General features: G+C 39.3%; 1 protein-coding gene across 2 annotated transcripts in view; it reads left to right on the top strand.

The window, feature by feature from the left end:
- The first annotated feature begins 7890 nt into the window (after window positions 1-7890).
- GREM2 (gremlin 2, DAN family BMP antagonist) overlaps window positions 7891-14924 on the top strand; it is a 31876-nt gene continuing 24842 nt past the window's right edge. For both annotated transcript variants that reach the window (XM_083348274.1, XM_083348273.1), the window contains exon 1: window positions 7891-8098. The gene's annotated coding sequence lies outside the window, so the exon portion shown is untranslated. The remainder of the gene's footprint in view (window positions 8099-14924) is intronic.

The following is a 14924-nucleotide window of genomic DNA, read 5'->3' as shown; positions in this document are numbered from 1 at the left end:
GGCAGGCAGGCCCAGAAAGGATTTCTTCAGTACTTCCCTTTTGGCTAGACAGAGAGCAAAGAAGCTTCAGGTTTCGATTGTATTGCAGCTGCAGTCCCTTCTTCATCATACTTTTCATTTTAGGTATGCACTGGTAATAAATGAATGTGATATCTAAATATATACCTTAAATACCCATCTAAACTTGAGAATGTAATCTGAAGGAAATCAAGTGACCAAATAAGTAAACAAACATTGTGAAGACTGTACAACACTCTATTATGGAGGCACAATTTATTCTGCACTCCATACCTTGATGGCAAATGCAGAATTGTTTCTAGTGCAACATAAGAGAATGATTAGATAGAGGGCTACATTAGACATTAATTTGGCTTCTTATTTAATTGGCCTCTTAGCACTGGGACAAAATTCTAAGTTTAATTTGTATAACCCTGAGCCTAAGCAACACAATAGCAACCCCACACTGATAGTAACTGTGTGCCTTTGCCCAGGCAATGAACATAACCAAGATAATCCTGCCAGGAAAAAAAAATATCTCCTTCATTCAAATGTATTTGGGAATGAGAATATAACTACTTGCCTGCTACAACTCCCAGCTTTATTTGATGGAATGTGAGAACTCTCACTAATACTACAGAAACCTGGATTTAGAGGTTATGTCACTCAAACTATGGAATTATTGATGGGGATTACTACAGATAGATGACAGTGGGAAAGAACATATTAATTTGGGCAGTGCTGCAAACAGTGAAGGATAAAAAAAGAAAGGATCAAATCTGAAAGCCTAGCACACTCACTGGTTTTCAACATAACCACCATTTTATTCCACCTACATGGATTAAAATCCTAATGGACTGTAAAACAACAGAAGATTCAAAGTCACAAGAATCAAGTTAGCTTTGTTTCAATTCCTCCACTGATCAATAGGGCTAAGCTATAGGAAAGGATGAATCAATCAACGGGATTGAGATGATATTAGTTCCAGTATCTTTAAGACTGACCAGATGACCAACTTTGCTGGTTGCTTCTTTCACACTAACTAGAATTAAGCACCTAATACCAATCCGGTCTTCCAAAATAGTTTCAGTTAGCTCTTGGTTAACATGTAACCAACACAGAGGATGGCAGTAAACAGCTGGAGTTAACAGAGAAGTCTGTAAAACTAGCAATTAAAAGATAGACCCTACTGAAAGATATCTGGAGGGATTCCAGGGGTCATAAAAATGGGCTGAGGGCTGCATGTGACCTGTGGATTATCTACCATTGTTCTACTGTAGTCCAACTCCATTCTCAAGGCAAGTTCTGTAATGATGGATGCTGCTACTCTATGTCTACTAGATGGCTTTCCAGGCCTCCATTCAATCAAAAGGCTGCCCACAGCTACACAGATTCACTATCTTAGTCAGCTGAAATCTGTGTGTGTGTGTGTGTGTGTCTTTCCTGTTCATTGATCCAGTCCTGCTCCCTGGAAAAGAGTGAATATCTCTGCTCTCCTGTCTGCCTTTGTCAATCTTTCAGCTATCCGAAGCCTGCTATCATATCTCCTTTCTCCAAGTTAGACATTTCTAACAGCTCTTTAACAGTTCTTCATAGCACTTTGCATTCATTTTCCCCTGCAACTGATGGTCAAACTTAAGTTTCCAGGTACCTTGCAAGAAACTGGCTAGAAGGTTTTTAACTACTTAGTAAAGCTCTTTCAATTACAGCAGATCAAATTATATGGAGCATAAAACAATAACTTTGAGGGAGCTTATCAATATTGTTATTTTATTCTTCTTTATACCTTACTTTATTAAATGGTTGGGAATTGGAGAAATGGCTGAGTAGAAGAGGACATTTAACCCTTTTCTACGCATTATACTCCTGTCAAAATAAAAAAAATATCCCAACTTCAAATTTGAGAGGGCTACATGATTTAGACTGGCAAAATGGCCCAGGAAGAAAACCTAAATAAAACATTAACTGCGTCATTAATGTGTTTATGTATATATATTATTCATGCGTGTATACCAGACATGTCAAACACAAGGCCCGGGGGCCAGATCTGGCCCGCAAAGTGGTTTCATGCGGCCCGCGAAGCCATCCTGGAAACAGTGAGGGAACGGCCCCCACTGCCTTGGCCCTGGCCCAGAGACCCTCCTCCTGCCAGAGACCCTCAGATCTGTCCCACTCCTGCCCAGGCCCCTATAGGCACCCTTCATGCGAATGATGTAGAGCTGGCCATGCCCACCCAGTAGGCCATACGCACCCTAGCCATGCCCACCCAGTAGGCCACGCCACCCAGGCCATATCCACCTGGTCCCCTGAGGGCAACCGCAATGCTGATGCGGCCCACAATGAAATTGAGTTTGACACCCCTGGTGTATACTGTACATTGCGAGGTGAAAATCTCTTCATTGAAGATTATGTTTGATAATTTACTATGCTGGTCCAATGCAAGTTGGTAGATTTTTTTAAAAAAATCCCAGTCTAAGACTGAGAGAAAACAAGTGGCCAAAGTTATGCAACAGACTTCCATGCTTAAGGGAGAAGTAGAAACCTGAATCCTTCACTCCTAGTCCAGGACCTTAACTACTATACCGACTTTAGCTCTCTCTCCTAAAGACAGATATATAAAACAGTTGGAAATATAATGCTGGAAAGTAATTATTTAGCTTAGGAAAGCTGGCTGGAGATGGCAGAAGTTATGTCCGGCATATATGGAGGGCACTAGCTGAAAGAAAGCTACAGGACATCATTGTGTCTACATTAATAGAACAACTTGCTTTCTGACTCAGATATCAAAGCCCCATTCTTTCATTTAACTTGTTGCCCAGTTAGAATGAAAAATGACAATTTCCTTTGCGAAATTGGGGCATGGAGTGAGGATTCTTCATCCCTGCTTGGCCCCCAAATAAGCCAGAAAATTGAGCAAATAAAAATATTTGCAAAGTCAAGTGACTTTGAAATACCCGTGTTCTTAATAGGATTACAATAACTTGTGGAAGGTCATTATAATTCTAAATGAAAAGATTAAATAAGCAATAAAGCAGACCCAAATGAAACAGACACATGGAAAACAGTCAAATGAATCAGACAAAAATGAAAAAGGAAGGTTTGGGAAGGAACTTAATGATGGTTTATTTAGAATGATGGATGGAATATATCGAGCAGAAACTTATACAGATTTTTGCCAACAGATTTTTATGAATTACTCTGTGTATTTAAATGATATATTCTAAGTCAGGGGTGTCAAACTCGCAACGTCACGTGACCTGTCGCAACGTATTCCAACTTTTTTTCCATTGCCGGCAATGGGGTGGGAGTGGCTTCGCCATGACGCATCTGGCTCACGGGCCGGCAGTTTGACACCGGGAGTTGACAAGAGTTGAGAGACTGTTTTCTCTGATTGAAGATTGAAATGTCAACTTCATACAATTTTATGTTCAGTAAATATTCCTCACTAAATTATATCCCACATTAATCAACATTTCATTTGTGTATAGAAAAGACATAATATGCTGAAGACTAGTTTCTATGAAACTGATATGATGGAAGCACTGGTTCCCCTCCCTCCCCATACACATATACACCATTACACAGTGTGCTTGTATTTATTCCACCAAACCCACACTTTTAATTTACTTTTTCTGTTACTTACAGTCTTATAGATAAACTAAAACCATACATTGTAAGCAGCTGTAAAAAAAGCTAGGACTCAACACTTAGAAGATTGTTGTTGTTGTTAGTTACAAAGTTTTGTCTGACGCATCGTGACCCCATGGACAATGTTCCTCCAGGCCTTCCTGTCCTGTACCATCTTCTGGAGTCCATCTAGGCTCACGCCTACTGCTTCAGTGACTCCATCCAGCCACCTCATTCTCTGTCATCCCCTTCTTCTCTTGCCCTCCACCTTTCCCAGCATTAGGCTCTTCTCCAGTGAGTCCTTCCTTCTCATTAGGTGGCCAAAGTATTTGAGTTTCAAACTTAGAAACTTAATAAAGCTAATTTATCCTTGGGAGTCATAGTTACATCAGCTCTGCCCTCAGTGTTTGAATTTGATGGAACAATCAATTCCTCATTGATTTTCTAAAAACCAAGGTGTAGGTGGCTCTCTGAATATGCTAAGTACTCCTCCAAAGAAGGAGACAGTGAGTGAGAAGTCATGTCTGTGTCCATAATTAGAGAGTTGACACTCTCTAATTAAGAGGACATGTAAAGAGCCCAATCTACTAGATCTTATCAGGTAGACAGAAGTCATCAGGACAATATCCAGATACTGAAGGACTTTAAAGGTGAGAGTCAACACCTTGAATTATACCCAAAACCCAACCAGTGCAGGTCTCAAAGTAGGTATAATGTAGGCGCCTCCAGGTGTACACATAATTCAAACTGCTGTGTTCTGTACCAGCTGTAATTTCTGAATGCTCTTTGAGGGGAAATCCACAGAAACCACACGACAATTGTCCAGGTGAGAGGCTGTCCAGTTGAGACTAAGGTGTGAATGACATTGAGTAAAAATTCCCATTCCAGGAAAGGTTGCAAATGGTGCATGAGTTAATACTGTGCAAAGACCTTGGGCCATAGTTGTCACCCGCTTCTTGAGGATCCCAAATTGCAAATCAGTTCTACTTGGGAGAATGCAACCCCATTCAGAACTAATTCTTTCCCATCCTGTTCTGAAACTCTTTGCATACTTGGACAAGAAATTGAAAATATCACTTGTTTGGCCAGGGTTGAGATGTAAAATTCAGCATCATCAAAGTTGTAACAAAATTTGACCAGATTGTCTGACGCACTGTCTTCCCTATTAGTTGAATAGATTTTGAATAGGAGTATGGAGCATTGAGTCCCATGGTAGCCCAAAATTGAGGAGTATACGGCCCAGTTTCTTCTCTTTTACCATTGTTAATGGGACCTGTTCCTTAAGATAGGAGGAGAACCATAAAACCATAGACTCCTTACTCTTAGAAACAGCTCAGCTCAACCTACTATGACTGATGGTATTGAAAGCTGTTGAGAGATCAAGCAGGACCAGGAGGATCACACTACTATCTTGGTCCTATCAGAAATAATCCACAAGTATGTTTAATGCTATCTCTGTGTCTTATCTAGGCCTGATGTCTGACTGGAATAGCGGGGGATAATCTGTTTCCTCCAGGGCTTTCTACAACATTTCACTCTGGTAAAATGCAGATCTGAAAGTCTTACAAAAGCTCCATCTCATTTTACTAGACAGCACAGTGAGGGAAAAGTCTCTCATTCAACCTTCTGATTATTTGGGGGTGGGGGGTTATATTAGTTCCTTTAGGGGAACTCTCCTCAAGCTTCTCTCTCCCACCCCAGGGTATTTTAAGTCCAAAATGTAGCTTACACAACCTTCAGCCATTGTGAGAATTATTTGAGTGGCAGTTCTAAACATAACTGACTAGAAGTGGGAGGGGAGAGACTGAGAATCTTCACCTGCCTTGGTTTTTGCCATAACAGCCTTTTCCTCCTCTCCATTCACCCCTGGTTTGTTGGGGTCACTCACATGCCTGTACAGTGTTTTCAGCAGAGTGCAGACCTCAGTAAGTGGGCACTCTTGACTCCTAAAAACTGCTCACACTAAGAAGTCTACTTAGATAATTAAGCAGCCACCATACTGAGGCAGACAATCTCATAGCACCTGAAAACTATCAATTATTTCTACACACCCAGGGCCTCTTGAAATGGAACAATGAAGTTTATTTTGAGTTGAGCTTCATTGTGGGTGACTTCTTGGATGCCCATATTGTAAAGAAAGCTACAGTGGAGAAGTGGTTGCTACTACTTCACTCCATCTGCCGGTCTAGCCTTGGAATTCCCTGAATTGGGAATTCTGATTTTGGCCATACCTTACTACAGGTAGTCCTTGACTTACAAGAGTTTGTTTAGTGAACATTTGAAGTTACAACAGCACAGAACTCTTATGACCAATGCAACATCCCCATGATCACATGATCAGAATTCAGACTCTTGGCAATGGCCTGCATTTATAACGATTATAGTGTCCCAGGGTCATGTGATCACTTTTCACAACTTTCTGACAAGCAAAACCAGTGGGGAAGCCAGATTCATCTAACAACCGTGTTACTAACTTAATTGCAGTGATTCACTTAACAACTGTATCAAGGAAGGTTGTAAAATGGAGCAAACCTCACTTAACAAATGTTTCACTTAGCAACAGAAATTTTGGGCTCAATTGTGGCTGTTAAATGAAGGACTACCTGTACTTTGCTTAACCTCTAAGCACAGACAAGGTTGACAAGATGTTATTATTACCTGCTACACATCAAAGTGAATGTGCTTGGACATGTAACTGATAAAATATTAAGCAAAGTAACACTAAGCCAGGATTTTTTTGCTATCGTAGTTTGTTAATATAATACTGAATGCTAACAAATTAATTTGGCCATCACACTACATATTATGAGAATGTACAAACAGTGCCATTATAGCTTAGTATTATATGTAACTCAGGTCAGCAAATCGGGTTGCTGACATATCTCTATCAGGGTTACGTTTTACGGAATCCAAGGGTTCTGTGTGTTTCCTCAGACTGAAATAGTTTTAAAACCTCTGTTTAGCATGTTTCTGGAAAACATGCTGCAAGTTATATATTCAACAGTATTTTCAAATTAATGATATAAAAGCACGTTTTCATTTTCATTAACCTGCACTTTCCTAGACTGAATTAGACATATTAAACGGAGTTTCTTTTCTTTTGTTGGCCACTCAAAAAATACATTGATTTATCTGCATCCTTCTAAAATTGAATCAATCTTGCTTCTCTGATCGATGCTCCCCAAAACTCTCTCACACACTCCTAGTCACATATATAGAACAATGCATTCTATTGCAAATGCCTAAGCTCTATGTAGAGGAACAATTGAAAAGGCCGCCAGGAAACTTGTACCGGTATCAGCTCTTGACATTTTCCTCTGGGGCTTTCAGACTTCGGGATCCTAAAGTAAGTTGCGACGTCCTGCCATATCACACTATTATATCACCTTGTTAATTCTGATGCAGTAAATTCCGAAATGATTTCCACCACCATCCACCCCCGATACCTACAGAAGTTTTCGCAGACCACAGACAAGAGCCAGCTTACAGTCTCCGCACCCCTTCCTGAATTCATATATATATATATATGTATGTATATATATATATGTATATATATATATATATATATATATGTATATATATATATATATGTATGTATATATATATGTATATATATATATATGTATATATATATGTACCGTATATATATATATATATATATATATATATATATATATATATATATATATATATATATATATATATATATATATATATATATATATATATATATATATATATATATATATATATATATATAAAGCTTTCGGGCAAACCTTTGGCTTTAGTTAAATCCAGGTATCTATTTCTCTTCAACGGCCCGCGGTTTGAGGATAAGGACGACGACGGAAATGATTTGGGGAGGGGGCCCTACTGGTTTTCGAGGCGAGCCTCGCGGATCCAACGGTTGGAAGACACTCCTAAGGTTGCAGGTGAATAAAAACCCAACCTTGCAGCCCAGCCTGCAAATCCGCAGAAAAGAGAGTCCGGACCCAGGACCAAAAATAATAATAAAAAAAAAAGCAGCGCGCGCCTCGGCTGGAGGGCGGCTGCAGCGTTTGCAAGCCTTGGAGGAGAAACAACCCCCTTGAGCAGAAAGCAGCGGCGGGAGGGACTTGAGAGGAGCGCCGAGCGGCTCGAAAGGGGAGGCGAGTGTGATTTGTTTGGTGACCGGAGCCAATAGAAAGCCTAGCCTTCGGTAATATCCCCATGCGGTGGGTGACCCAGAGGAGTCAGAGCAAAAAAGCCTCCCTCGCGCCTTCCCGCCAGCAGCAGCAGCAGCAGCCCCTTTTCCACACACGGCTCTCCGCTTTGGCTGCGAAGCGTGGCACCGCCGTCCTCCTGAAGGCAAAAAAAAAAAAAAAAGGCACGTCGCGGCGTTGGAAGGAACCCAGCGAGCAGCTCCCTCGACTCCCCCCCCCCCTCCCGCTCCGAAGAGAAGGCCAGGGCCGGCGGCCGCCTCGGCAGCTGACAGGTAAAGAAGCCGTGCCGTCCGAAGGGCTGGAGGTGTCGGCGGTGCCTTTAGGGGCTGGAGGGGAAGCCGGGCAAACAAGACGCCGGCGGACGCGGGCCGTTTTCCTTTCTTTGGGGCAGGCGTGAGACGCGCGTGGGCACATTCTCGAAAGCGTCGGAATCTCTCTCTCTTACTCCCCCCCCCAATGAAAGGAAGGGTCAGAAGCGGTATTTTTTTTTTCTTTCTCGCCTTTCCCCCCCCTCCTGTATTTTTCTTTTTAATAGATAGCGTAGTATCCTAGTCCGCTTTCTGCTCATAAACTGCCCTGCCCTTCAAGGCTTTTACGTTTCTCAAATCAAAATTACGGGTTCTAGATAATTAATTACCAGGCAGATGCGTGTACGTTCTAAGTAACCACATCGTTACATCCTGGTTTGTTGGAAGCAAGGGGTGGATCGGAGTGTGCTCCGCAGCGGAAGACCATTCTTGTTTGCTGCGTGTGTAAAACTTGGTGCTAAAGCTTTTATAAATGCCGTATTTCACTTTTTTTTCTTCTTCTTCTGAACTTTGGGATAAACCCGGTTTAAGGATTAAATGATTTCGGATAGGCCTGGTTTAGCGTAATTAATTCTAAATCGGGATTTTTAAAAAAAAAAAACCCAGAGGGGAAAAAAAAGATTAAGTACATACACCAGTTTATAACCATATCCTTTTGAAACGTGGAATGTGACTTTATTTTGACCAGGAGTGTTACAGGGATAGAAATTCATCCTTGCTAGGGGAGGAAAGTTTTCCTTTTAAATTGAACCTACACATTTGGAGATCTATAGTTTTTAAATTTCATATAAAAATTTAGGAAGCCGACGTACAGAAGAAACCTGGAGACACTTTTTAATTTCAGTGCAGGAGTGTGCAAGTAAGTTACATAGCTTTCTTCGGGAGATTTTGGGAGGATAAAATTAGTAGCCTGACTTTATTTTCAAGAAAGCAAAATTCTTAAAGGAGAAAAGAGGGAGGAGGGAGAGAAGGATGGGAATGTGGACAAGCACTCACATTGAAAGCCTCTTGAATACTGTAAGTTGAACCTGAGTTCCAGCCAGTCCCAATCACTGTAGTAAATGGTTTTTGATGTAAATCTACAGGAATCCAAACAATGCCTTCTGAATCAAATAGCAACAGGTGCATGGTCCACTCTGGGCCTTAATTAGCACTTTGCATATCAGACCACAGTGCTGCTGCTGCTGCTGCATGCTAATTCACTATGAAATCTAACATCCGTTCGGGTTCTTGACTTCCCACCAGCACAAATACAATGCAGGCACTGTGTTTCCTTGCAAGGGTTTATTTTCTTTATTAACATGTTGAATAAGGTAAGGAAACAAATATTGTTGAAATCATTGTTCTGGTATGCTTTGCGCGGACTGAAACCAAGCAAATGTAGTTTTCTTTAACCTCTGTGGGTATATTTTTTCTAGCCTTTCTCCTTTTGTTATCTGTTTATTATAAACTTGAAAGTAGAAACAAAGAAAGCACTTTTGAATGAAGGCTGATAAGGAAATGGGTCAACCCAATCCATAGACCTTAAACTTGTGGGCTGGAAGTTGAAATTTACTCCTGAGCCCAAGCATTTTCAGGTGTAATGAAAGATACTGCAGCTGGGAGCATATATATTTTGTCCTTTGAACTTATATTTGCTTTTTGCTAAAGAGCTGCAAAGCTGGCTCTTAATATGCTTAATTCTTTGACTGTAAGATTTGCTGATTTGTCATATATGAATCTCCAACTCAAGTAGTTGGAGTCAAATTCAATAAGTTTAAAAACAAAGGCATTTTTAATAAATAATTCAGAAGGTGAATTGCTTTCGACTCAGTAGGACTGCCTTTGGAATAGAGATGCAAAAGTTCTAATGTAAGTCTTTTGAATACATTGCTTGTTCCCAAAGCTATCTGGGGGAACATGGGACATATTTGTTACAACTACACTTATAACTAGAAAACATTACTTAGATAAATGATTTTATTTAGCATTGGACTGGTAGGATATTTGTAATGTAACATTTTGGAAGCTCTTGGATATACTTCGGAAAACAATGTGAGAGTCTTGACTTAAAACTGGAGGTGAGTAAAGAGCCTTGGCTGATGTTTTCAAGAGTCAGCTTCCTAAGGAGAGCTGGTTATTCAGGGAAGCACTGGAAGAAGTCTTGTTAAATGCTAATGCTAAATATTTAGCATATAGCAATTATGTTAACAGTGTCGTTGCTCTTTATATCTTCTCAAAATAGTTATTTAAATTATAGTCTGTCCATCTATCAATGATGTCAGAAACTTGCATTAGCAACAGATTTTTATTTTTTTAAAACTTAAAAAAATAAAGAGAAAATAACTTAGAAAAATTAGAACAAACAACTTATAAAACAATAGTAAAAAGTTTTGTGATACCATAGAAGTTGAATCTGTTTCCTTTGGGTGGGAGAGTCCTGCAGAAGACAAGTTTTGTTGAGGAGAGGAAATAATCTGAGAGAAAGGGATGAATCTTTCCTTTACAAATGTCTCCTCCTGCAGTTCTTGTACTTATTTCCTCCGCTCAAAATCTGTTCCTTAGGGATGAAGGACCTTCAAGAAGGAAAAGGAATGATCCTGACAGGACAACATAAACTATCCAGTGGAGTGCTTTTGTGTTCCAACAGATCAATTCAGCTGTCACTTTGGAAATTGCTAACTCTGCTTTATATAATTGCTAAATTTATTCAGAGAATTGTGTAATGAGAAAATATGCAAATCTTGACTGGGTTTCCTTAAGATCCCTTTGATGAAGGAAGGAGTGGGTTCTCTGATGAAGAGTGGGTTCTCAGTCTTCAATTTTATCAGTATCGGACAATTCTGTCTTTTCCCTGGAGAAAACCCCTCTTATAATAAATAACCTGGAAAGTTTTAGCTGCACATCTGATAAACTGCAGTTAACAGAAAGATGTGAAGCTCCTTAGTAAAAGGAAGCCTCTAGTTTCCTCCTTTTCTATGTCTTATACGTGGGGGCACACAGGCAGTAGTAATAAAAATACTTAAATACACCAGGGAGATTTTCAGTGGCTCCTTATTGCTTTAGTTAGCAGATCCGCAGGAAACTCAAGACAAATCCTGTGAATCTGTCTGCCTTGTGGCTTCAAACATTCAGGATGGCTGTCTTTACTTCAGCACAGATACACCTATTGTAGGAAGTCAACAACAATTATATAAGTAATTGGTGGCTACCATCTGTGGATCATTTTATTGGATATCACTATATCTTTTGACAGGGGAACCTTTAAGCTTATGTATTGAGCAAGCTGATTCATATGCTTCCCTTCATGTTTGGGTTTTTTATCCCATCTTTTTAATATATAACTCAAGGCAGTGAACATACCTAATACCTCTGCCTCCTCCCATTTTCCCCACAATGACAAACCTCTGAGGTGGGTTGGGCTGAGAGAATGACTGGCGCAAAGTTACCCAGCAGCTTTCATGCCTAAGAGAAACCTAGAACTCACAGTCTCCTGGTTTCTAGGCCAGCATCTTAACCATTCTCCAAATTTGGTCTGGTATTTATTATTTTGTAATTTACTGAGATACCATGTGTAGGGTTGTTACTGTGGCAAAATAAAATCTCTATCCATATTGTTTTCCTTATGCTTCAATTTAAATATTTTTCTAAACCTGTGTATTCTTATTTTTCCTTGTTGGAAAACTATGATTAACTCAACTCTAAACAAACCCTGTAAACTTTTGCCTGGTTATATAGAGGCTGGAATGGTGTTACCAAAACACCCATGATGCCTCTAAATTCAGTTCCACACATGCTTTTTCAGTTAAATTCTTTGTAGTCGCACAGCCACTGTGTTTTTTGAAAGAGGAGGAACCATGCCATATAGATGTCAGAGCTCTTGAGTCAAATTTATATATTTATTTGCAGAGCTTATAGGCCATTTCAGTTTGAGCCCAACAAATTTTTAGTATTTTTTTAAAATCAAAAGTGATATTGAAATGTTACTTTTCCAGAGTAATCTTAGGCATATTTCTGCACAACCTGAATTATACTGAATATCCAGTATAGATAGGACTGTAATGAAAGACTCAGGAGCTGAAAATTCTCCATTTTTCTCTTTTGATCAAACTAGTAGATTGAATAATGGCACAATTAAGAGAGTTAGCCTAAGACAGGGGTCCCCAAACTCTTCAGCTCATCAACCTCTTTATGAAATTTCAGATTGTTCATTGGTATCCAAAATTATACTGTCTGAATATAATTAATAAATGTAATTTTAATAGCACTATGAATAATAACCATAAAACATATTTTAAATATGAAACATATAAGATTTAACATACATTTATCATTAATGGGAAGGATGCTTCTGATGAGTGACAACAAGGGCTTTGATATTTGATTGGAGAATGAGTTTTAGTTGTAAATCACTACACTTCCAGGTTCAGACTATTTATATCCAGTATATTCAGGTTCAGTCAAGCGGGAACTGAATGGCTAGCAGTCTTAGGCAGCCAAATAACTACTCTGTGTTAGCATTGTAGACTCCTGACTAGTGTAACATTGTCGATAGATAGATAGATAGATAGATAGATAGATAGATAGATAGATAGATAGATAGGAAAGAGAAAGAAAGAAAGAAAGAGAAAGCCGCGAGAGTTGTTCTGGGAGTTTCCCGATACTCCCATGTCACACCTTTGCTCCGCGAGCTGCATTGGTTGCCAGTTGTCTTCCGGGTGAGGTTCAAGGTGTTGGTAATGACCTACAAAGCCCTCCATGGCATGGGTCCAGAATACCTTGGGGAGCACCTGCAGCCGGCGTCAACTTCCCTCCGCCCAGTACGCTCCCACAGAGAGGGCCTCCTCAGGGTGCCACCGGTCAAAGAATGCCGACTGGTGGCCCCCAGGGGGAGAGCGTTCTCTGTGGGTGCACCGGATTTATGGAACCATCTTCCGGTTGAGCTCCGGATGGCGCCCGATCTCCGCTCCTTCCGGCGCGATCTTAAAACCCATCTCTTTAAACAAGCTGGCCTGGCCTGATGGGACGGGGTGGGATTTTTATAAATGACTTCAATTTTAAATTTGTATTATTTATGGGCATTGTTTAATCATGTTTTAATAATTTTAATTTTTGTATCTAATTTTTATGTATTGCCCTGTTCACCGCCCTGAGTCTCTTGAGAGAAGGGCGGTATACAAATTAAATAAATAAATAAAAGAAAAGAAAGAAAGAAAGAAAGAAAGAGAAAGAGAAAGAAAGAAAGAAAGAGAAAGAAAGAAAGAGAACGAAAGAAAGAAAGAAAGAAAGAAAGAAAGAATATTTCTGTTGACCCCTTGGGTAGTCCTATTGACCCTTGAGAGTTAATATTGATCACTTTGGAGAACCCTGGCCTAAGATAAATTCATGAAAAATTTGAGGACTTCAGCTGAAGAGGTTATTATAGGCAATCTAAATCCAACATTTATAAATCAAGTTTGTTTCTTTTAATAATATGACATTTGAAGTTTTGAAGTCTCATTGGAAAATAACACTGTCCTGGACCTAGCCATCATTTCTTTACAAGTAAAATGTATTATTTCAAGGGAGTTCAGCAGTATGTTTACTATGACTGAATTAAAGGAACATTGGAAGTCAAACTAAACACAAGAGAAAACTGATAAACGTACATTGTACTTTTGTGGATACTGCCCAGCAGTATTGGGAAGTTTACAGTTTCATGTTGTTGGTTGTTCAGTCTTCATCATATGGACATTTATAGCCAGCCCTTTATAATTGTGCCAGATTTCACAAAGGTTGGGAAATTATGTTTGAAATTTGTAACATGTCATTTTATTCAGTCCTGTGAAATTATCCTGGTTTTATTGTTGCTTTCCAGGAACTTTATTTAATTCTTGGAACTAATGACGGGTTAATATTTAAGGACAGAAAGTAATAAACAATGAGTCTCAAAAACAAAAGTAACTGGTGTAAGTAGCCATAATCTTGGGAATGTATGGAGAACCTTATAATTCAGTTGCATTTCTAAAACTGGCAACTTGTCTAATTGAAAGAGAATTTTCTGAAAACTTGGGTGTATTGCTGATTGCCAAATCATGCAGTGTATAAGAGTACTTTTAAAGAACAAAGTCAGAGGTCAGATTACTGCTTCTCAGATTTAAAAACATAGCACAGGATGGCACACTGTTCATGTGCCAAGATGAATGGGAGTAAATACTTGAGAAATTGAATAAGCAAAGATCTTTAGCTTAGAGCAGCTGATTTAATAAGCTGTGAAGAATATAATAGAATTACCTTGAAATTTGTTCTGATGGTAGGAAGGCAATATATGTAGTAATAACAGGAAAGAATAGTTAATGATATCAAACTATCAAAAAGAAACCACTAGTGTTTTAGCAAAATTTCTGGGTTTGCTTGAGGACTGAAATTTAATATGTAGCAGATGGTATTATGTTGTTTGGATTTGTTCCTGTATTGGGAACATTACTTATTCTTATAGAAAATTAGATTGCTTTTCTATCAAATAACAATTGGTGCATTTATTTCAGTGACTTAAAACAATGAAGAGAGCCAACAAAGGGAATTATAAATTTAAGTCCAGTTAGAATCTGGATTTTTCAGATTTGCTTAACTACAATTTCCAGTATCCCTTCCCATTGGCCATAGCAGAGCTTTCTGAAATACTCAGCAACAACTGGAATAAGAAGTTCTTGCATCAGTGACATTTAAACTAATGCAATAAGCTTTCCATGGAACTACCTTTGAAGACTACTCAAATACTACAATTGGTCAAAGTGCAGCAGCCTATACATTGGGATATGCTGGTTATAGG

The sequence above is a fragment of the Vipera ursinii genome (assembly GCF_947247035.1).
Source record: "Vipera ursinii genome assembly, chromosome: 1".
NCBI lineage: Eukaryota > Metazoa > Chordata > Lepidosauria > Squamata > Viperidae > Vipera > Vipera ursinii.
Note: the sequence above shows the minus strand (reverse complement) of the source record. Positions and strands in the feature narration are given on the sequence as shown.